At 37.6% G+C, this 22,615-nt stretch overlaps 1 long non-coding RNA gene across 1 annotated transcript in view; it reads left to right on the top strand.

The window, feature by feature from the left end:
* Positions 1 to 957: 957 nt before the first annotated feature.
* The window catches only part of LOC118527847 (uncharacterized), a 114,177-nt gene continuing 92,519 nt past the window's right edge, over positions 958 to 22,615 (top strand). The window contains exon 1 of the long non-coding RNA XR_013446772.1: positions 958 to 1,147. This is a non-coding gene — a long non-coding RNA (uncharacterized LOC118527847). The remainder of the gene's footprint in view (positions 1,148 to 22,615) is intronic.

Below are 22,615 nucleotides of genomic sequence, written 5' to 3' on the forward strand. Positions count from 1 at the left end.
AGGGGGTAGAGTATGCTCAGCCAGCCTCAGCCATACAGATGAAGACCATACATTCTACTTCACATTGTTTGCTCAAGTCTATATTTTTTTCATGGAAAAAAAAATTAACCTCTATCTTGAGTCAGTTTTGGCCAAGCAGGCCAAGACTTGGGCTTAACCTCAATCAACTGCCTGCATGAACTGAATCCCTGAGGTAAATGTGTTTAAAAGGCTCTATCTAGATATTTTTAGGTTCCTATACCAGTTTCCCATTAACCTAGGCCTGCGCTGAACAGTCTTTCATTTTTTCATTTAGTCTTTCATTTAATATTAATGAAGTACGCTCGGCACTGTGCACAATAGTATAGCAATATTTCATCACCATTCAATATGTCCATCAACAAGGTGAGATCCAAAATGGAAAAAAAAAAAAAATATTGGTGTCCTGATAGGCAGAGCAAAGTGACAGGGAATCAGAGGATCAATACCCTGGAACCCAGTCACATGGTTTCTGTGTCTGTCCACAAGTAGGCAGGACCTCAATAAATGACAGGGTTTCAGATTTATTAGAGAAGGACAATTAAGAAGAAAGTGGCTCAGTTAGTGAAATAAGGAATGGGATCTGTGCAGAGGGGTACCCATGTGTGACTAAAGTAACATAAGCGCATTTGTCATCAAGCCTGGGCTATTCTAGAATCCAGGGCAAGACTGAAGTATGCAAATAGGAGATAAGTGATCCAAGCTCATCAAGAGCTGTGGAGGCCAATTACGGAAGAATGCTTCTACCATAACAGAAGATATGTATAGGATGTTAGAATTACACCTTGTGTAGACATACTTGTCCACATGAAAGAAATACCTGTTTTCCAGGCCATTTTTGTTTAAAATGGAAATGTGGTCCATTTGGAGATGGACGGTGTTATTATTACATTTTTACTAAAAATAATTTCTAATTTTATATTCTTTTTAGGCCGAAACAAATGAAATTGCTGTTTTGTGGATCAAACGTGGAATTAAAGGCTTACACAACTGTGGAAAGGTAGGAGTGAAGGCCAGGAAGGCCTCTTCGGGGAAATATGTAAGAATTGTAGGAAAACCACCACCAAAGGTCTCAGATACCCGCAGCATCAAAGTGGCTGATATGCAGAAGAATATCAAAATGCTAAAGGTAAATAAAACCTTACTTCTCCCATCTACCAAGGGTCTGTCTAAAGCTCAAGGATAATGGCTTTTGCTTTTCTTCTTCCTTACAAATGTCATGCAAGTACTACTCATTGGTAGTTTCTGCCTAGAATCCTGCCGGCAGGGGAGTCTGCAGAATGTAGTGTGTAGATTTTATAGCTTTGTGGTACGTGGCAAACCCAGAAGAGCGTGAGCCTATGATAATGTCATTTTTATTAATTAGACTATGGGTAGAGTTTCTAGGGCAGAATAAATAAGAGTTCAAAGCAGAAAGAGAAGGTATATGTCAACTCAGACTATTTTTCTTTCAAGTGGTTCTTTTCCCTTTGCTCTTCTGCTTCTATGATGGATAAATGGAGATACCCCTGATGTGTGTGTGTGTGTGTGTACTTACCGTATGATCCACAAAAGAAAGACTTTTAGAATTATGTTTCTATTAGCCTCTATACCTTCCTTCATTCAAGGAATCACAGTCACATTTACAGTTTTTAAATTGGGGGAGTTGGAATTATTTGAAAATATAAAACACATTAACGAGGATAGAGAGTTACCTGGGATTCTATGTTATGACAGTAAATATATGCTTTATTCATTAATGTCCATTTAAAATAGAAATCAATGTGTAATTGTTAATGAAAATATAATTTTCCTTTTGGTAAAGATGCCTCAGACTCACTATTTCAGCTGGTCAGATTGATTATTTAAGAAACCAGTGGCAGATCTAAGCCACGGGGCTCTCACTATAATTACATCTGATTCCTGGACATTATATTAATGCTGGATATTAGTATAATAATAGCCACCAATATACTTTTCATCTGTATTTTTGAAATAGCATGTATCTATGGAAGACACCTGATTTGTCATAATGGAAAGTTGGTGTTTTTAAAGTATATTTTAAAAGCGTAATTCCTTTTGACTGGACCGCAATAGTTGATGTTGTAAAATTGTATCATTTTTTTCAATAAGTCAGTGTTAATCCATCTTGCAATCTGTTGAAGCCTGGTATGGTGGTCATTCATTAAATCTGTAATAGTCAAGTGCCTCACACATTGCCCTTTAGAATATACTTATAGAGACATAAATTTTAGGGGAATTATCTGTGAAAATAGTTTAGTGTTTCTTGAAATTATAGGATTAGTCATATTGATATTTGATATAATGTTCAAGATTTTTAAAAATGAGTAAAATTAGAACAAATACCAGTGAGCATCTCTCTTCCAATTACTTTCTGTTAGTTTTTTCCTGACTGTAAATATTCAGGCCCATTGTAGAAACTATATTTTAAAAATGGAAAATTCAAACCATATATAATTCTACTATCTAGAAACATCACCGTTTAAAAAATATATCCTCCTTTTTTTTTTTTCAGTTATCTGTGTGTAAGAGTAGATATTTGTGTCAGGTGTGCACATGTGAGTGAGGATGTATATGTTTTCTGTAAGAATTCAAATTAGGAACATACTGTATTTTATTTACCATTTAAATATAGGAGACTTCATCAGCATTTAGTGTTGGAAAATGAAATCTGAGGGCAAATTGATTTTTACTGCTTTGGGATTTGTTGAGATGGTGGATTACAAAAATAGATTTTCAGATGTTAAATCAGCCTTGCATCCTTGGAAAAAACCCCACTTGATCATGGTGTGTAATACTTTTTAGATATTTCTGAGTTCTATTTGCTAATATTTTGTTAAAGATTTTTGTGCTAATATGAGAAACATTGGTCTATAGTTTTGCTTTGTTTGGTTTTATACTCTCTTTGCCTGATTTGGTGTGAGGTAATTACTGGCCTTATAAAACAAGTTAGGCAGTATTTCCTCCTCTTCTCTCTTCTGAAAAAGGTTGTGTAGAACTCATGTTAGTTCTTCTTTAAATGTTTAGCAGAATTCTCTGGTGATACCATTTTATCCTGGAGATACCTTTTTCAGGAGCTTTTAAATTATGAATTAAATTTCTTTAATGATTATATGGCTATTCAGATTATTTCATATTTGCTGAATTTTGGCAGTTTGTGGTTTTCAAGGAATTGGTCTATTTCTTCTAGGTTGTTGAATTAATGAGCATAAAATTGTTCACGTATTCCTTTATTATCTTTTTAATGGCTGTAGGAATCTGTAGTGATTTTTTTTTTTTTTTTGATCAGGTAAATTTTACGAAAGTAAAATGCACAGATCTGAACAGCATAGTTTGATGAGTTTTGACAAATACACCCAAATCAAGATGAATAATATTTCCACCACTCTGGAAAGTTCCCTTGACCTCCTCTCAGTCAATAAGCTTTATTCTTGAGGAAACCATTGCTACGATTTCTATCATTCTAGAACAGGGGTTAGCAAACTACAGCTCACACCAGTTCAATATGGCCTACCACTTGTTTATGGAAATAGGTTTTATTGGAATAAAGTCACAATCCCTCCCCCCCCTTTTTTTTTATTTTGTACTATTGCTTTCATGGCTCAAGTACAGAATTGAGTAGTTGAAACCCAGACATTGTGGCCCCGTACTTGGGCAGTCAGTCTTTTTTGGATTTTTTCAGTGATCCTGCAGAGACCCAGCCTCCTGAGCAATGAAAAATTGGCATGGCAATAAAGATAGAGAATACCTTCTTTTGTTCCCTAGAAACGTTTGCTCTTCACATTTGAAGGGTATATATTTACATTGCAAAGAAGGATGAAATCGAGAGCTGTTTGTTTTCATTTCAAAGGATTGTAAACTAGAAGCATTCCTCTTTTATTCCTAGTCAAGATTTATGTGCCTCAGGGAGGTGAGATTTATACCCTTCGGTAGAGGGCAGCTGTAGAGCAGTCTCTGTATAAACTCTCAGATTCATAATTATAGGATTCCTCTCCTGCGATACAGAAACCTCCTTTTTGTATTACAGGCCTAAACTTTTGGCTTTCATCACACTGCTCTAAGAGGAAGAGGATGGGGCTTGGGGGAATTCTGCATTTATTGCTGCTGTAAGTAATAGTAGTCTCCTTTGATCCAGAAACTTCTTGTTTGCTTTCTGGACAAAAACAAATGATATATATACTAAAAACTTATCAGTGCAAAGCCTTAAGTATTTAATATTGGGCCCTTTACAGGAAAAGGTTTCCTAACCCCTGTTCTAGAGTAGTATTACTGTTCTTGAACTGAAATACATGGAATTATAAGTGTATATTCTGCCTGGTTTCTTTTGCTCAACATAATATTTTAGGGATATATCCATATTGTTGTGTGTATCAATAGCTATTTTAATTTCTAAGTAAATTCCATTAGGTGACTATTCCACAATTAGTTAATGATTTCCTGTTGATGAACATTAGAGTCATTTTTAGTTTTTAGTTATTATTGATAAAGTTATTATGAATATTCTTATATAAGTCTTTGTGGACATATGCTTTCATTTTGGGGGTATAATTTCTGAGTCATAGGTAAGACGTATGTTTAACTTTATTAAAAATTCTCATTTGCCAAAAGTGGTTGTATCATTTAACACTGTCAATGTATTAGGTTTCCAGTTGACCCAAATTGTCATCAATTCTTAGTATGATTAACCTTTTTAATTTAAGCCATTCTATGGATGTAAAGTAGTACCTTCTTGAGGTTTTCATTACATTATTCTGTTTACGAATGATGTTGGGCTCCTTCTTACGTGCTTGTTAGCTAATCATATATCTTTTGTGAATTGTCTATTAAAGTGACTTAAATATCTATTTTAAATCTTATATTTATATTATTATACATGTGTTGTATATGTAATAATATTTATATCTTTTATATTTTGGATGAAAGTCATTTATCAGATATATGTATTATGAATATCTCCCCCCCGTCTTGCCTTTTCATTTTTTTTTTTGAGTACTTTTTGATGAGAAGTTTTTCATTTTGATAAAGTCCTATTTATCTATTTATTCTTTTGTGGTTAATGATTTTGTGCCCTAAGACATCTTTGCCTACTGTACAGTGAAGAAGATATCCTCTTATGTTTTCTTCCAGAACTGCATCCTTTTAGATGTTACGTTGAGGTCTCTGAGCTACTTTGAATTAACTTTTATATATGGTGGAAAAGAATGTCAAGGTTTTGTTTGTTTTGTTTTGCTTTATTTTTCTATATACTGTCCCATTTTTTCCAGCAACATTTGTTGAAAATATTTTCCTGCTTAATTACTTTGGTACCTTTATCAAAATGGAATTTACCATGTGTAGGTGAATCAATCTTTGAACTGTGTTCTGTCGGCTGATTTGTCTTTTCTTATGCTAATAGTAGGCTCACTTAATATTTGTAGATTTATGGTATATCTCAAAATCAGGTTATCTTCCAACTATTTTTCTTCTTCATTATTTTCTTGGCTATTCTAGTTCTTTTGCATTTCCGTATGAATTTTAGAATCAGCTTGTCTATTTATATGAAATAGTCTGCTGGGATTTTGATTGAATCTATAGATAAACTTGGGGATTCTTAAAACCTAGAAATCCTCAATTTTTTCAATCTATAACATATCTATTTATATAGACCTTCTTTAATTTCTCTAAGTAACAGTAGTTTTCAGTGTGCAAGTCTTAATAAACCTTTCACTAAATTTGTTCCTAAGAGTTTGGTAAGACATTTTTTACTGCTTCCCCACTGCAAATTGGTCATTGCTAGAAAGTGAAAGCACTATTTATTTTTATAAAAGGACCTTCTCTGATGCAACCTTACTAAACTCACTTATCAGTTCTAATAATTTGTTTATAAGTTCATCTGGATTTTCTCTGTACATATCTTCTACAAATAAAGACAGTTTTACTTTATTCTTTCCAAACAAAACTGTATGGCTGGATTCAGCTCACAGGTCACCAAGTTGACACCCTTAGGAGTCTAAACTCTTCACTGTTTAGGTTAAAAAAACTGAGGTCCAAGAAATGATATGCTTAATTGGTAAGTAGCTGAGCCAAGAACATGGTCCTATGATTCATAGGCCAGGAATCTCTCTGTGACCAAACTCCCATTATGTGAATGTAGGACAGATCTCAGAGTAAATGTCTCACTTCTATTCTTGATCAAGTTATGTTTAGCTACCTTTCCAAAGCAGTTCCAATCCTAGGATGCTCCTCAGCAGTGTCTATTCCCCCTGTACGGAAAAGTTATGAAAAGGATGTTTTCCTCAATTCTTATAAATATTTTTCTTTATTCTTAGAATTTAAAAACTCACAGAATATCTACAGGTATAAGTCTCTGCATTTTGCCTCAAACTAGACCATAATGTTCAGTCCACATCTGTAAATCTTTTTTTTAAAAAAAGATTTATTTATTTAAGAGAGAAAGAGGGAGAGAGAGAGAGAGAGAGAGAGAGCACACGCAAGTGTGAGTGGGGGGAGGGGCAGACAGAAAGACTCCCCAAGCAGACTCCCTGCTGAGCGTGGAGCCCTACTGGGGGCTCGATGCCATGACCCATGAGATCACAACCTGAGTCAAAAACAAGAGATGCCTAACCAGCTGAGCCACCCAGGTGCCCCACATCTGTAAATCTTACTTTAGTTCAAGAACTTTTCTTTGCTTGTTGTTAATTTTTGTTAATGTTCCTTTAATTGTTGGATTTCAGTTCTTGCTAGCTACTTCTTTTTTTTAAAGATTTTATTTACTTATTAGAGAGAGAGAGAGAAAGAGCACAAGAGGGGGAGGAGCAGAGGGAGAGGGAGAAGCAGACTCCCCACTGAGCAGAGAGCCTAAAGAGGGGCTCTGTCAGCGTGCTCCAGGATCATGACCTGAGCCAAAGGCAGATGCTTAACCACCTGAGCCACCCAGGTGCCCCCTTGCTAGCTACTCATTCATTCATCCATTCATGCATTCAGAATATATTTAGGCTATATATTCCTGGTACTCCAGTAGGTCCTAGATTATAAAGTGTCAGCAAAAACAGGTCCATATCCTACCCTCATGATACTTAAAGGTGAGGGAGGGGACCACTATTTAGTTTTGTGCATGGTTCAGATTCTCAATTCCTAAGCTTTAGGTCAGAGAATAGAAAATAAATAAAATACGTCTTCCTTTCCCTACCACTTTTTTTTCCCAAGCAGGTGACTTTGCTGGGTTACAGAGGCAAAGTATATGCTGACCATTAATCCCATGCTTAGTGAATCTTATCCCAAATTCTATAAAGAGCATGACCGGCAGCATTGTTTTTTTAGTATTATTGAGAGTTTCTATCTCTTGTTAGTGGGAAATCAAGACAAGATATATCAAAACCTGTAAGACAGACATTTTAAAAACAATTCATAATGGCTTTTTAATGTAATCAATTTATTTTCCTAAATATTGTTCCCAATTTCTTTTTTTTTTCTTAAGATTTCATTTATTTATTTGACACAGAGAGAGAGAGCACAAGCGGGGGAGCGGCAGGCAGAGGGAGAGGGAGAGGCAGGCTCCGCGCTAAGCAGGGAGCCCGATGTGGGGCTCAATCCCAGGATCCTGGGATCATGACCTGAGCTGAGGGCAAACGCTTAATGGACTGAGGCACCCAGGCACCCCTATTATTCCTAATTTCTAATGTTTTCTGATATCTTTCATTAGATTTTATTTTAAGTTGCTGGAAATGAACATCTCATTATTCAAACCAGTAATCCTTTTTGAACAGTTTTGAAATGTATTTTTTTAAAATAATCCACTCTTCTTTATTACTATCAATATTTCTAAAAAGTATTCTTTTTGTTTGAATTAAAAACACACAAAAAAATACTCTGTGATAGAAAATAGCTCAAACTAAGAAAATTATCTGCAGAAGAGGTTAGTTACTTAGTTACTAAAAGTCAGAAGTCTTTATACAAGTCACTTAGCATTGGATTTTCTGCTAATTCTCTTTAGTAGAGTACTTATTTCCTGTGGGTAAGTTTTGTACTCATTTTTTTAAATTATGAAATAATTGCTGCTTCTATAGATAGGTTTGAACTCTAGGTGAAAATGTTTTGTGCATCAATTTCAAGTCCTATTTTTGGCAGCCTTCTCTTCATTTTAGTACTAAAACATATATTATTTGCAAAAGAATTATATGCAGATTACTGCATGTAGTCCATTTATTCTTTTTTTTTTTTTAAGATTTTTTTTTTTTAATTTATTTGACAGAGAGAGACACAGCGAGAGAGGGAACCCAAGCAGGGGGAGTGGGAGAGGGAGAAGCAGGCTTCCCGCTGAACAGGGAGCCCAATGCGGGGCTCGATCCCAGGACCCTGGGACCATGACCTGAGCCAAAGGCAGACCCTTAACAGTCGACTGAGCCACCCAGGCGTCCCACCATTTATTCTTTTTAAGATTATATATTTCTCCCTTGGTTCTGGAATCATTAATATTATAAAAGATATGTACAAGAAGGAGTAATTAATTTGCTTTTATTCTAAGTGCCAGAATCCTCTGTGCTAATGCTGTCAGTGCTTTACTCATTGGTAGTTCACCATCAGCAATGATAATAAGGTGAAAGGAACTTCCTCTGTCAAAGAAGTCTGACCTACAGTTCTGGAACATCATCTGGTAACAATAGAGCATTATCTTGAATTTTAGTTAGCGGGAGAAAAAAATGAGAGAGAAAGAGAATAATTTGATGTAGTTTGATGCTGAATATGACTGTGCCTGAGAATCTGCTCACAGTGGAAGAACAGATCACATATTTCAGCATTTAAAGAAAGAACGTATTGGGGCGCCAGGTGGCTCAGTTGGTTAGGTGTCTGCCTTCGGCTCAGGTCATGATCTCAGGGTCCTGGGATCGAGCCCCACGTCGGGCTCCCTGCTCAGCGGGGAGTCTGCTTCTCCTCTGCAGCTCTGCCTACTTGTTCTCTCTTTCTCTGTTAAATGAATAGACGAAATCTTTAGAAAGAAAGAAGAAAAGAAAGAGAAAAGAAAGAAAGAAAGAAAGAAAGAAAGAAAGAAAGAAAGAAAGAAAGAAAGGAAGGAAGGAAAGAAAGAAAGAAAGAAAGAAGGAATTACATAATACCCCCCAAAAAAACCCTTTGATTTCTCTATTTTTCATATCTTTCTGCTAACTGGTTTCTGATCTACCCAAAGAAAAGGAGCATAATCTAAGGTACTGTTCTTTAACCAATGAGTTTGGATATTTGTATATGTTAAGAAAAAACTGATGTCTCAAAATATTCATAGATTTTTCATTTCTCCTTGCTGAGTTATTTCAGGGATACAAACATATTCCTATAGGGCCCAGGCAGGTAATGATTAGTCCTGATTTCAGCTCGTTATAAAACACTAGGGGTTGGCCGGTCCTAGAGAGTATGAGCCCCACCTAAAGGCCCTCAAATCCTAATGTTCTAAACACTTTGGAGAGGGTGAAGGGAGATAAACAAAATTCATTCATGGAGATACTAGTTTCTTGCCCTTCTCCTGGTGTCTGACACTAAATATCTTCTCTTTAATTCTTTCAATAGCTTTGAGAGTGAAGTATCATTGTCCCCATTTCATTAATCAGCGAGAGTACAAGAATATGTGTATGCATTTAAATAAAGGCATCCATTTGTACTTGTATGAATTATTATTATATGTGTAGCTACATGGGAGGTAGAGTTACATAGCAAAAATAACGTCGAATCTAGAGACAGTCATATTGGACTTCAATATTAGCTCTGCCACCAGGGCATCCGCAATATGACAAAGTCACTTAGCCCCTCTTTGCCTCATTTTTCATCTGTAAAATTGGGGTTTGTCATACTTTTTAAGAATTTGGACAGGCACTGTGTGTGAAAATATTTGATAAATATAAAAGAGCAAGAGTAAACCAAAGTAGGCATTAATTTTCACATGGTAGGAACATCCATGATTATATGGAGACAACATGGTAGTGGATGGGGAGATGGGTAGCTATAGAACTATATTAGGCAGAATGAAGGTTCTCCAAAGATGTCCCCGTCCAAATCCCCAGAACCTGAACACATTGTGGTGTAAGGCATAGGGAAATTAAGGTAGCACATGGGATGAAGTCGCTAATCAGCTGTCCATCAGATAGGGAAATTTATCGTATAATCATATGGTCTTCAAAAGTGGAAGGGAGGGACAAGCCCATTCAGAGTCAGAGAAGATGTAGAGATAGGAGATTGGAGTAATGCAATGTGAGAAGGACTCAACTTGACTCCACTGCCAAGAAATGCAGGCAGCCTCGAGAAAGTAGAAGGGGCAGGGAAACACATTGTCCCCTAGAACCTCCAGAAAGGAATGCAGCCCCACTGATAACTTGATTTCAGCTCAGTGTGGCTCATTTTGGGATTTTGGCCTCCAGAAATGAAGGAGATAATAAATTAGTGTGTATAAGCCACCAAGGTTGTGATCATTTGTTACAGCACCAATAGGAAACTAATACAAGAACTGACAGGCAGAGAGGGGCAGTTGGATGTTCTCTGTTATGAGTGTCAGTGACTCTGAGTAATTCACGGGAATGTCAGACACTGAATACAGTTGGACAAAGCCTTTTCCTTCTCAGCCGGTAGCTTTCTGGTGATTTGCTTGAGCTATTTCACGGCTCAGAGAGAGGCACTATAGAAATCAGAGAGAATTCTCTGGACAGGACCTCCTGCAACGAGGACCTTTTGATGGTGATAAATACGCCCCTCTCTTAATTATATTGATGGGTTTCATGGATGTATACAAATGTTGAAATTTATCATATCGTACACTTGAAATATTTGCAGTTTATTGTACATCAGTTATACCTCAATAATGCTGTTTTTTAAAAAATGAAATGTGGATTCTTCTGATTTTCAAGTGTCTCTCTCTGTGCCAAGTCTAGCAGTGGGCCCAGAGGTATCTCTGGTGCTGTCCTGTGATGTGGGCCATGAATTTCACAAGATTCATAGCTTGCTTCCCGACATGAGTCCTGAACTGCAACTTCTTGGTGGCTATAAAAATGAGATTTGGGGTTTCACTTGGTACCTCATTTTCTTAATGTAGCAATGGCTAATTCTCTCTTTTCCCTTTATAGCTTTCCTGGGGTACAGAGAAACAGAAAAGCATGCCTGTGCCTCCTCCTGAGTGTCCATTGTCCTAGACTGCCATGACCAGGAGGGAAAGGCTGCCCTTATTTAGGAGGAGTGCGTGGGAAACAAATTAACTTGGGTTAATTCCATTCATTGACTGTCAATCCTTGTGGCCTCTACTTCATTTCCAGAATTCCTAGTTTAAGATGAGCACAGGGACTACCTCATTGCATGAAAGTGCTACAATATCAGAAGGAACTGACTCCTTACTTTCCCCTTTTCTGCCTCTAACCCCCAAGGACACATCACTGGCTTATTTTCCAGCTTCCAGCCTCTACAGGTGCAGTAGTGAGCTTTGAGCTATTTATTTATTTACCTGCATCTACTCCAAGTCCTCTCTATGAACTCGAGAAAATCAGCTTTTATTCTCTTGTCCATAAGATGGGAACAATATGACTGCTCCCTTCTTCACACTGATAAATGTGATTAATAATGGAGACTGGAAATATCCACACAGTTCTAAGTTCCTCAGAAATGTGGTTAAATAGAAATTATGTCATACATATAGGGGTTCATCATACACATGCTTAATGAAAAGAAGAAGAAGGAGGAGGAGGAGGAGAAGAAGGAGGAGGAGAAGAAGGAGAAGGAGAAGAAGGAGAATCATACATATAGGGGTTCATCATAGACATGCTTAATGAAAAAAAGAAGAAAAAGGAGAAGGAGAAGAAGAAGGAGAAGGAGGAGGAGGAGAAGGAGGAGGAGAAGGCTAAATGGAGAAACAGAGTGCTCTGGACATCAGGAAGAATTATTACAAATTCCAAAAGTCCCTTTTAAAGCTGAGATTAAGCCTGAGTCCCACTAGTGAAAGTGCCTAATCTACTCAATCACTTAACTTCTGGGAGAGCCTGATAATAGTGGTGCTTCTTTTAGTTTCTTTTGCTTACTCTGGATAACCCCAAATTTTGTTTAGGATTTTCACAAAAATAGTTGTATGCAGCTTGATGTTTTTTTTTTTCCATCATATTTCCGCCTCAAATATAAACTGTCTTATTCGTTTAAACAGTAGTCTGAATACTGTTAGACCCACTGTGATGATTCAAAATTAGGTTTTGTATTAGTATATTACAAAATTGTATCCCTATTCTCTTTTTAGAGGCACAAAGGAGGGTAGCATTTGAAACAAGGCTGTGAGACAAACTTTTCTCTCTCCATCTTCCTCTGATGGACACACATGTGTGCATGCATACAAGCATGCACACACATGGACACACACACCCCACCCCAGGGTTAGGTGGCTATCTGTTGAACTTGAGAAAAACCTCAGCTACTACTCAGTGTTTGAAATCTTTTATATTTGCTTATGCCTTTAGAGTTCTGTGTTGTTTTTATCTGCTCTCCTCCCAGATAATGAAAGGGATACACACAACATTCTGTATATTAATGCCATAAACGTCTGCCTCTGGCAAAGACTTAATGTATGAACAAAGAAAGGAATTGTTCACACAGCAAAACATACAATGAGAAGTGAATATCAGTGGTAGAAACCTCTCTGTTAGAGGGAATTTCAGATCATTTCAATGTTTACATTTGCAACTCAAGCATATTGACAGAGCAATGCAAATAGATGTACACTAGGAAATGCAGGAAGAAAATTATTTGCACAGATACTGCAAAGATTTTCTAGCTATGTGAGAAATGAAAATGCATTTTTGCCATAAATGGTAAACTGAATGTTATTAACAGGGCAAACCTCATGTAAAAGGGAGATAAGCAGAAATTGATTTGAATATTATTGCAGGGCAAAGTAAATAACCACGATGCATTCAACCTTTATAAATGTGCAAAACCAGATTAATTTTCCCAATTACAAACCTTAATAATATTAAATGACTTTTAAAACATGAAATAGGGTAAGAGATTGATGGTAATGATAATCCACAAATGTGTTCTAAGGGATATTAATAAATATTTGGTTAAACAAAGTGGGGAAGGGGTGGGGAAGAGCGGGAAAACACTGTGTTAAATAAAGTTAAGGAGATGTCCTCAAGACTTCTCAAGTCTGGGGATGCCTGGGTGGCTCAGTCGGTTAAGTGGCTGCCTTCAGCTCAAGTCATGATCCTAGGGTCCTGGGATTGAGTCCCACATCTGTCTCCTTGCTCAGTCGGGAGCCTGCTTCTCCCTCTCCCTCTGCCTGCCACTCCCCCTGCTTGTGCTCGCTCTCTCTGACAAATAAATAAATAAAATCTTAAAAAAAAAAAAAAAAGACTTCTCAACTCCGAATCTCTAAATAGAAATAAAGTGTGTGATGTTTTCAAACCTTTTAGACCTTGAAACTCTTAGACAAAGCACTTGAGGAACTTAAAGTTCTGAGGAACACACAGGGAACTGAATGTCTTCCGGACTGATTCAGACCTAGAGTTCAGTGGAACTCCACATTCTATTCCAGTCTCTGCTGTGATGGCCAGGGTTGAAATAGGATTTTCTACAAACGATAAAGTGTTTAGAGAAATGCAAGTAGAGACATCATTGTTCTAGAATCCAGTTCCTGAAACCCAGGTCTCTATTGCTCTAGTTATAGAGGTTATGCCAGAGAAATGCTTACCAGATAGTCACAAAGAAGCACTACCAGATGATTCACAATATGTTGATGAATCCATCATGATTAAGGCCCGAAACTTGATTTTGTCATGTCCACTATCATAATATCAATCCCAAAGATATAGACTTAAATTACTTCTTAAAAATTCACTTATTTACAGTGAAAAACACAGCTGTGAATCCATAGTCTCTGCCTGGCATCTCTTCTCTTTGTAGATTGATCTATCTGGGAAGCCAGATTAAAATCAGAAGGTTATTTGGTGACCATGGATCAAAGCAAGAGGAGCTAGTGATATGACCTACATCATTAATGACATCATATCAGGCTTTAAGAGCCTGATCCACCATACTCCAAAGAGAGCCATAGTCCCATGAGTTCCAGACTCAGTTATGGTAGAATATTGCATGAGCACCGCTAACTGCTTTGCCATTCACACTGCTCTTCAATGTTTTTTGTTAAACACCTCATTTTGACTAAATCCCTGCTTATTAAGTGATGACAGTGCAGTTTAATCTGCATCACTAAGCTTAGACATAATGTTACAGACAGGATTCACCTAAAGCTACACCCTAATAATTAGGTTGGAGAAACCTACTATCACCCACTATAATTTTCCGTAATAACATTCTCACAGTGACCTTATTACCACATTGTAAGACTATCTGGCTATCATATCTTTGTACTTGCTACAGAGAGAACCTGGTAAATTCAGACTTCTTCATGGCACTATCACTTATCTGAAGGTGTTAATCAAGTAGACACTACCATAGAGACACATGGGATATGACTGAGCATGCGTCACTTACATCCATGAGGATTTTCTCTAGCCACAGCCAAGAGGAGGGAAGACCAGAAGTGCTGAAGGGCTAATACCTCTGGGAATAGCCTGCAACCAGTGACAAACTCCAGCCTCCTCATCCCCAGATAGGACAGCTCTGAAGTTTATTTTAGATCATCTCCCAGGGGTTTCCAGTGGGATTGAGTCACAATCACCCAGTTTCCTAGATTGTTCATTAAGCCCATCATATTGTCTTCCTTTTCCTGTCTCACTTCTCCACTACCTGATTGGTGCTTCCTAGCATCACTTCCCAAATAAGCTACCTGCACCTCAAATACTAGTCTTAGAGTTATAGGGGAACCCAACTTAAGATAATGTGTAACTACGGAGTTGATTAGCAATCTACTCTAGACCCAGAAATGTTTACTTTCTTCCTGACAGCTCAATTAACTTTGAATTATTTTAATTACCTATGCCTGGACTTGTGTAAGTCTGTAGAATTTCAATTTGCTTGTATATTATTGATTAATCCATGGCATGTAGTGACGACTCTACCTTTCTTGGAAAAATCAGCCTTGTATCAAATGAGTCAACATTCTACCTGGTGGTTTGGTCCAGGTGTAGAACCTACTGATAGTGTCATGAAAGAAAGCCAAATGACAGTATTCCAAACAGGCTGACCAACAGTGTTGGTAATCTGGTAATAAAATAGCTCTGAAAGGTTCAATTCCTTCTTTCCTTCTCCCATGCTTTGGATCAAATTTTCCATAAATATTTTTTCAGTTCCTAATTGTGCATTATTTCTAATAGAATATAATTTTTATAGTATTGTACATGTTTAAGGATTAAATGCTTTTTTTGGGGAATTTGGGCAAAAGGTAGATAAATGCAGCATGGGATGAATCGAGATCCACGCACTGTGCTGGCTGTCCACAGCTGTTACCTCCCTTAGAACAGAAGGAGATTGCATTCAGTGTTTCCTAAGGAATCTTTCTCTTATAATTTTAATTTCTGTGATTCTAACTGCCAAAAATTATTGACAGTTATTGTTAAATTGATAGAAATTGTTATTATTAAAAGCACAGGGAAAGATTTACTTCTAGATTCTAGAAGCTAGAATATGTGAAATTATTTGCACTTTTTTGCATTTGGAAATTAGCTTTAGGCTAACAATGTTTTTAAAATAACTTCTGGGGGCACCTGGGTGTCTCAGTCAGTTAAGCTTCTGACTCTTGATTTTGGATCAGATCATGATCTCAGGGTCATGGGATCGAGCCCCATGTCAGACTCTGCACTCAGCTGGAATCTGCTGGACGTTCTCTCTCTCCCTCCCTCTCCCTCTGCCCCTCCCCCACTTGTGTGTGCGAAATAAATAAATAAATAAAATCTTTTTAAAAAATAAAAATAACTTCTGCTTTAGGTCAGGATGGAACATCAGAAAGAATTTTTTTTCTTTACGATTTTATTTTTAAGTAATCTCTACACCCAACATGGCGCTTGAACTCACAGCCCAGTGATCAAGAGTCCTATGTTCCACCAACTAAGCCAGTCAGGTGCCCCAGAAAGAATGTATTTCTATTTTATGTTTTAAACTTAAATACCCAGGGACACCTGACTTAACTCAATCAGTTAAGTGTCTGACTCTTGATTTTGGCTCAGGTCATGATCTCGGGGTCGTGAGATGGAGCCCCAAATCAGGCTCCATGCTATAGTGGAGCCTGCTTAAGATTCTCTCTCTCCCTCTCCCTCGCGCCCCCCCACACCCCTCTCTCTCTCTCTCCATCTCTAAACAAAATAAATAAATAAAAGTAAATAAATAAATATTCAAACTGGGAGGTATATTGCAGTGATTCCTAATACTGGTCTAAGGAGGAACACACTAAAGTCATGCTTTGATTTGAAGAATGGCTCATTTGGCTGAATCACTACTGTTATTGGATCCTGGGAGTAACATAGTTGTTCATGTGTTAAGATAGATCGTTACCTTTTTGGCATGGTAGTTAAGGATAGGTAGGACTAATTTATGAAATGAAATAGCCTTTACAATAGAAAAAAAAAAAAGAATCAGAATTGTTACAAGGCTTATAAAAATCTTTAAACTTAAATGGCTCTGAGTTCCTTCATGTAAATTAATCAGAAATACATAGCTATCATCTTTATTTTTTTACAGATTTTACTTATTATTTGAGAGAATGAGCGAGAGAGAACATGAGCAGGGGTGAGGGGCAGAGGGAGAGGGAGAATCAGGCTTCCCGCTGAGCAGGGAGCCCAATGCAGGGCTTGATCCCAGGACCCTGGGATCATGACCTGAGCCAAAGGCAGAGGCTTAACTGACTGAGCCACCCAGGTGCCCCAAATACACTTTTATTTTTAAAACAAAGAACTATACCTTCCAGTTTTCTTAAGTCAGCTTCTTTAAAAAACAAAAACAAAAAACTCATGATGTTTAAGAAACTGTAAGCCTTCAGGGAGCCACTCAACTAACTAGAACTCATCCTCTGAAAGGTGCTGTCACTGACCATGGGAGACTGTGGCATTTTATTTTGTAAGCTTTAATCTTCCCCAGAATATGGAAGACCCACTTTGAAGTTGGCATTTCCCCCTCTCCCTCTCCCCCCTAAGTAGAAGATGGATAAATAAGGGAGGAACCAAAGCAGTGACCGGAGGGAGAACTCTATTTTGACTAGGACTATTTTCCAAGTAAAGCTCACCATTGGGCCGATCAGACACCTTGAAATGCCCAGTGGCCTTGGTGGTGACAATTCCAGTTGTATTGCTCTCTGGATCCTAGTTATGTCACACTTAGTCCCACTTCTCTCAGCAAGTACCTGCTCATCCTACTTCGTATTCTCAAATATTCCAGTATTTTAACATCTCTTAGCAAAATAACCCTGTTCTTTTTTGGGGAACATCTGTCTGTGCTCCTAGACTTTTTCATGTATGAAATGTAATTCCAGAACCACTTTCTGGATACTTCTGGACACAGGAAACAGATGCCGGCCAAATGGATTCTGAAAACAAGTAGTAACGAAAAGCAATAATTATTCTGAGATTCTTCATTCTCACATAATCATGAGGTTCCCATGGTCTTTCCTCATTGCCCGGGATATATGGAAGCATTTTGTTGCAGCACTGAAGGAACAAGTTTATGTGCCTGGGCTCTCATAAATCCTAGACTCAGTGATAGATGTCTTTTATACAGAATAATTTTGTTTACGTGTTTTTCTTTCTCAGAGTGTTTCCTAGAATTTGCTCACCATTATCTTGCTAATTTAAGCTTCTCAGGACCTGTGACATACTAAATTTGGTTTTTGGGTCATTTTAGAGTTATATTTTCCTCACCACTCCAGGGGTTTAAATATCTGGATGTAATCAAAGTAGGCTAGATAATAATAGCAGGATACATTTACTGAGTGCTTATTATTTATAGGTACTGTGCTAAGTGTTTTCCATATATTAGTCTTCTCAATAACCATATGAGGTAGGTCTTTATTAATTAACCGCATTTATAAATGTGACAGCGAAGGCCTGGATTACAAGTATCATGCCCAAGGTTGCACAGCTAGTCCCTTCTAGAACGGAAACTCATATTGATTAAAAAGCTCTAAATAAGGAATTTTATCCAACTTCTCAGTTCTTGAATAAATAATCAAAAGAAATATACTTGGGAAATATTAATAAACTAAAAATAGAAATAAATTACCAGCTGTCATGATCCTCTCATAGCTCACAGATTGCACCCTTCTAACATATAAATACATGTCAACAACAAACATTTGGCTCTGCTCCAGTGTCAATTAGAAGAAATGCAGAATAGAGAACTCTACTTGAGCATTTCAAATTCATAATCATATTCTATTATTGCCCCCACAAATGACTTTTTCTCCTCCAGAGCAGTGACAACTAGGGGTTACTTAATTCACCCTTCCTTCCTCCTTCCTTCCTTCCTTCCCTCCCTCCCTCCCTTCTCTTTCTTTTTCCTTCTTTCTTTCTTTCTTTCTTTCTTTCTTTCTTTCTTTCTTTCTTTCTTTCTTTCTTTCTTACATTTCAGGTCATGTTTGTCAAACATTTTTGTTGGCCTCTTCTATGATCAGATGTGACTGAAATGATCACATGAATCACTTGCCCTCCACTGGCATCCTGGGGCATATGCCCATACACCACAAATGTTTCCTGAGTGTGTTGCCAAATTTTGAGCAATGTGTAAAATGTAGTTTGGTTACAAGTAAGGATACATATGGTCATTGAGATGTCTTTGAGATGGAGTAGTGTGGAGCAAAAGAGGTTCCGGGATTTGCTCTGGAGCAGGTTAGGACTAAAAGCTGATTGGTGTGTTTCCAAGCTGGCTTCAAAGTAACATGGAAGGTTCCTCAGTGAATTCCAGATCTTTGTCGATTGGGTTTTTAAGATAGCATTCATCTGCAATAATTAGTTCTTCTCAAGCAGAGATGCAGTGCTGTAGGGCAACACTTGAATGCTTTGATGACTAAGGCTGCTTTTATGGGTTAGTGAGATATTGTCATACTGTGAATGGGGTTGTGTGGTAATCACTGTGAGTGGTGGCACAAACCCAGGAAGTTCAAGAACCACTGAAATAGACCGATGTTTGAATTTTGTATATAGTGCTGATGTTAGAAAAAATTACCTTTCATCCTTTTCCTTCCAGTGACTTTCTTATATTTTAGAAAACCTCTTGCTACCCCCAAATTTTCCATGTCCCCATTATTTTACCACACTTGAGTCTGACGTCCTGAATAGCAATCTTTATTGTCTCACTAGTTTCTGATTATATCTTAACCCAAAACAATTTAACTACTTGAAATAAATGGCTGCCTGATAGTCCTTTAGCCTTAGTGACCTAAATGTATGAGCTCTGTGTATTTCATAATCAATTCTAATTTGTCACTTAGACAAAACAGTCAGACTGATTTTGTATGTCTAATACTGCCATTGATTGAAAGATCCAAACTACTAAAATGATCAATCCATACACAGTTACGTATTGATCCATATATCAAACACATAGTTTCAACTATCTACTATTCTGGGGGAAAACTATCAACCTTTTTATCTTTATGAAAAAAGTCTGATTCTTAACTAAATTACTAAATGCTGAATGATTGAATATTACTCAAATATTGGAAAATAACATGAACACCATTTGAAATATCAAAAACATGAAGCATGTGCACCTATCTTTTTTTTAGAAGATCACATCTGACACACTTGTATACCTGCCTTCCACCTCTCTTTCTAGAAGATTTCTTTCCTTTTTTTTTTTTTTTTAATCAAATGCAGAAACTGCTTGGCAAATGTGAGCCTGCATTTGCCTATAAATGCAATGTTATTCTTAGCCAAAAGAACAAAATTATATTTGTATGGCTCATCTCCAAATCCTACTAGTTGCCCTCAGTGAATGTGCTAATTGCATTTCCCTGCTATCCATTTTCTTATCTCAGCCTTTGTGGTTTTATGCACATTTTACTAGATGTTACACTTTCTTGTGTTTAGGTTTTATTTGCATGACACCAAAGTGTGAGTCAGTTGGCTCATTGCATTTTGCATACATTGCGCATAATGAATGCTAAAGGAAAGATTATCTTTTCATGGAATAAAACTGAAAACAAGTGTTTCTCTGCCAGATCTGCTTTGATGAAAAACAGAGAAACCTAAAATGTTGGGCAGTATATGGTAAAGTAATCTTTCTGCAATCCAATCTTCTTAGCCATGGAAGACTTTGTTCCTTGCCTTCCTTCCTATCCGTACTTCATTATTCTTTAATTTTGACAAGATCAAAGAAAAGCATACTTCGATTCTTTAATGAATAAATTTAATGAAATGTGAGGTGTAAAGTTTGTGTATGTATGTTTGTGTGAATATGTGTGTGTATTATGGTTTCCATATGATTTTGCATTTTGATACAATATGCTATATATGTTACATTAAGTAATTCAGATTTATTCTTAAAAAATATAGAAAAGAGAAACCATCATAAGGAAAAAAATGAAAATAACCCAAAATCTTAATAGTAGCACTAGTACAAATTTTTAAATGCCATTTTTCTTGTTCTGAATTCTTGTCTACTTAAGACTGTGTTTTCACTATTTTAAGTTTACAATATGTTTTCATATCTAATATTGCAAATATTTGCCTCATTACTTTGAATTGAATTGCATTGCATCTCTGGAATAATTTGGGAGAGAACTTTCTGCCACCATCCAATACAGAAAAAAAGAAAAAAAGAAAAAAGTCCTACCTGGGCATCTTCTGTTGCTTCAGCTTCTCACTTCAGAAAGAAACCCAGCCTGTGCAGTCTTTTTTTTTTCTTGGAGAAGCACTGCCATTGTGGTTTCTTTCTTTTTTATTTTTTCCCCTTCTTTTTTTTTTTTTTCTAAATATGTTTGCTGACTTGCTTGTTAAGGCCCTTGCATCCCGCTCTATGACTCTGCCCTAACCTCTCCAAATTATGGGGTATTTGGGTTTCCTAAATTATTTTCCAGGTACCCCACCATTTCACAAGGAGAACATGAACCTCTTTAATCTAGGTCCCACTGATTAGTTCTAGCAGAAAGTCCCTGAAGCTTGGGATCTGTGGATGGTTAACTTTCAAACTTTACAGCATGGGTGCAGGTCACAGTGGGCAGAATAATGGCCCCTGAAAGATGTCCACATACTGGGTACTGTAAATACAGTAGCTTGCATAGAAAAAGCCACTTGGAAGATGTGATTAAATTAAGAACCTTCAAATGGGGAGATTACCCTGGATTATCCAGGTGTGTCCAATCTAATGGCATAGGTCCTTAAAAGTGAAGAAGCTTTTACAGCTGTGGTCAGAGGGAGACGTGCCTAGGAAAAAGACTCAGAGAGATGCTTTGAAGACAGAGATCCAGACCACAAGCCCACTAATGTGGAAGGCCTCTAGAAGCTGGAAATGGCAAGAGATCAGACTCTCTGAGTCTCCAGAGGGGAAGGCAGTCTTGCTGACAGCTCGATTTAGCCTAGTATTGGATTTGTGATTTACAGAACTATACATAGTAAGTTTGTGTTGTTGTAAGCCACTTAAGTTGGTAGCAATTTGTCACAGAGGGAATGAAGAACTCATACACAAGTTTTCCCCAGGTTTTTTAATTCTGTTGAACATTTTCCTGGGATTGCTGGTGGCAGAAGGTGGAGGAGAGACAGTAAATTGTCCTCCAAATGGAAGGCACTTTGAGACCAAAAACTAAAGCAAGCCACTCCATACCATTTATACAGTTTTATTTAGGGTAATTTACTTACAGGTCAGGTGGACAGAAGATCCAGGCACTACACAACTATTCTCCCCAGTCCAGACCTTAATTTTCAGCTTTTATAGAGTGAGGGACACTCAGGTGAGGTCAAAGGATAATTATCTGAAGTGGTACCTTCTGTCTACCAGTCATCTCTACTAGTTATCTAGAGTGGCGCCTTCAATGCACCACTTTAGGGAAGATCAGAACAAGCCTTCCCACATTCCAGTCAGGGCACACATTAACCTCCAAGAGGCCTGGAACATATAGCACTGGGGGAGGTCATTGCACAAGCATGAACAAGATGGAGGGCCAAAGAGGGAGTCAGTATTGTCAGTACTCCTACAGCTGAATGGAAGAGGGGATGCAAGGCAGTTAGCTCCTTATGCTCACTGACCATTGTACCAGAAAGTTCTGTGGTAGGAGCATTCAGGAAGAAGAGGAGAGGGGAGGGAGGGAGAAAGGGAGGGAGGGAGGGAGGAAGGAAGGAAGGAAGGAAGGAGAGAAGAAAGGAAGGGAGGGAGGGTGGAAGGAAGGGAGGGAGAGTGGAAGGAACGAAGGGGAGAAGGAAGGAAGGAGAAGAGGAAGGAAGGGAGGGAGGGAGGGTAGAAGGAAGGAAAGCTGGGAAGAGAAGAGGAAGGAAGGGAGGGAGGAAGGAAGGAAAGGTAAAAGGAAGGGAGGGAAATTCTTCCAATATTGTGGTTACATTCCAGTTTTAGGTTTTGCTCCCAAGAACTAGAAATATGCCAAATAACCTTTTTAGTTTTTGGAGAGTCTTAATCTGACACATGGCAGCAGAGTGGTCTCTACAATGGTAGTAGTATCCCTGGCAGAAAGCTGGAAGGATCATGTTCTACATTGTACATTGTCATT

This window comes from Halichoerus grypus, chromosome 4, assembly GCF_964656455.1.
Source record: "Halichoerus grypus chromosome 4, mHalGry1.hap1.1, whole genome shotgun sequence".
In the NCBI taxonomy this organism is placed as follows: domain Eukaryota; kingdom Metazoa; phylum Chordata; class Mammalia; order Carnivora; family Phocidae; genus Halichoerus; species Halichoerus grypus.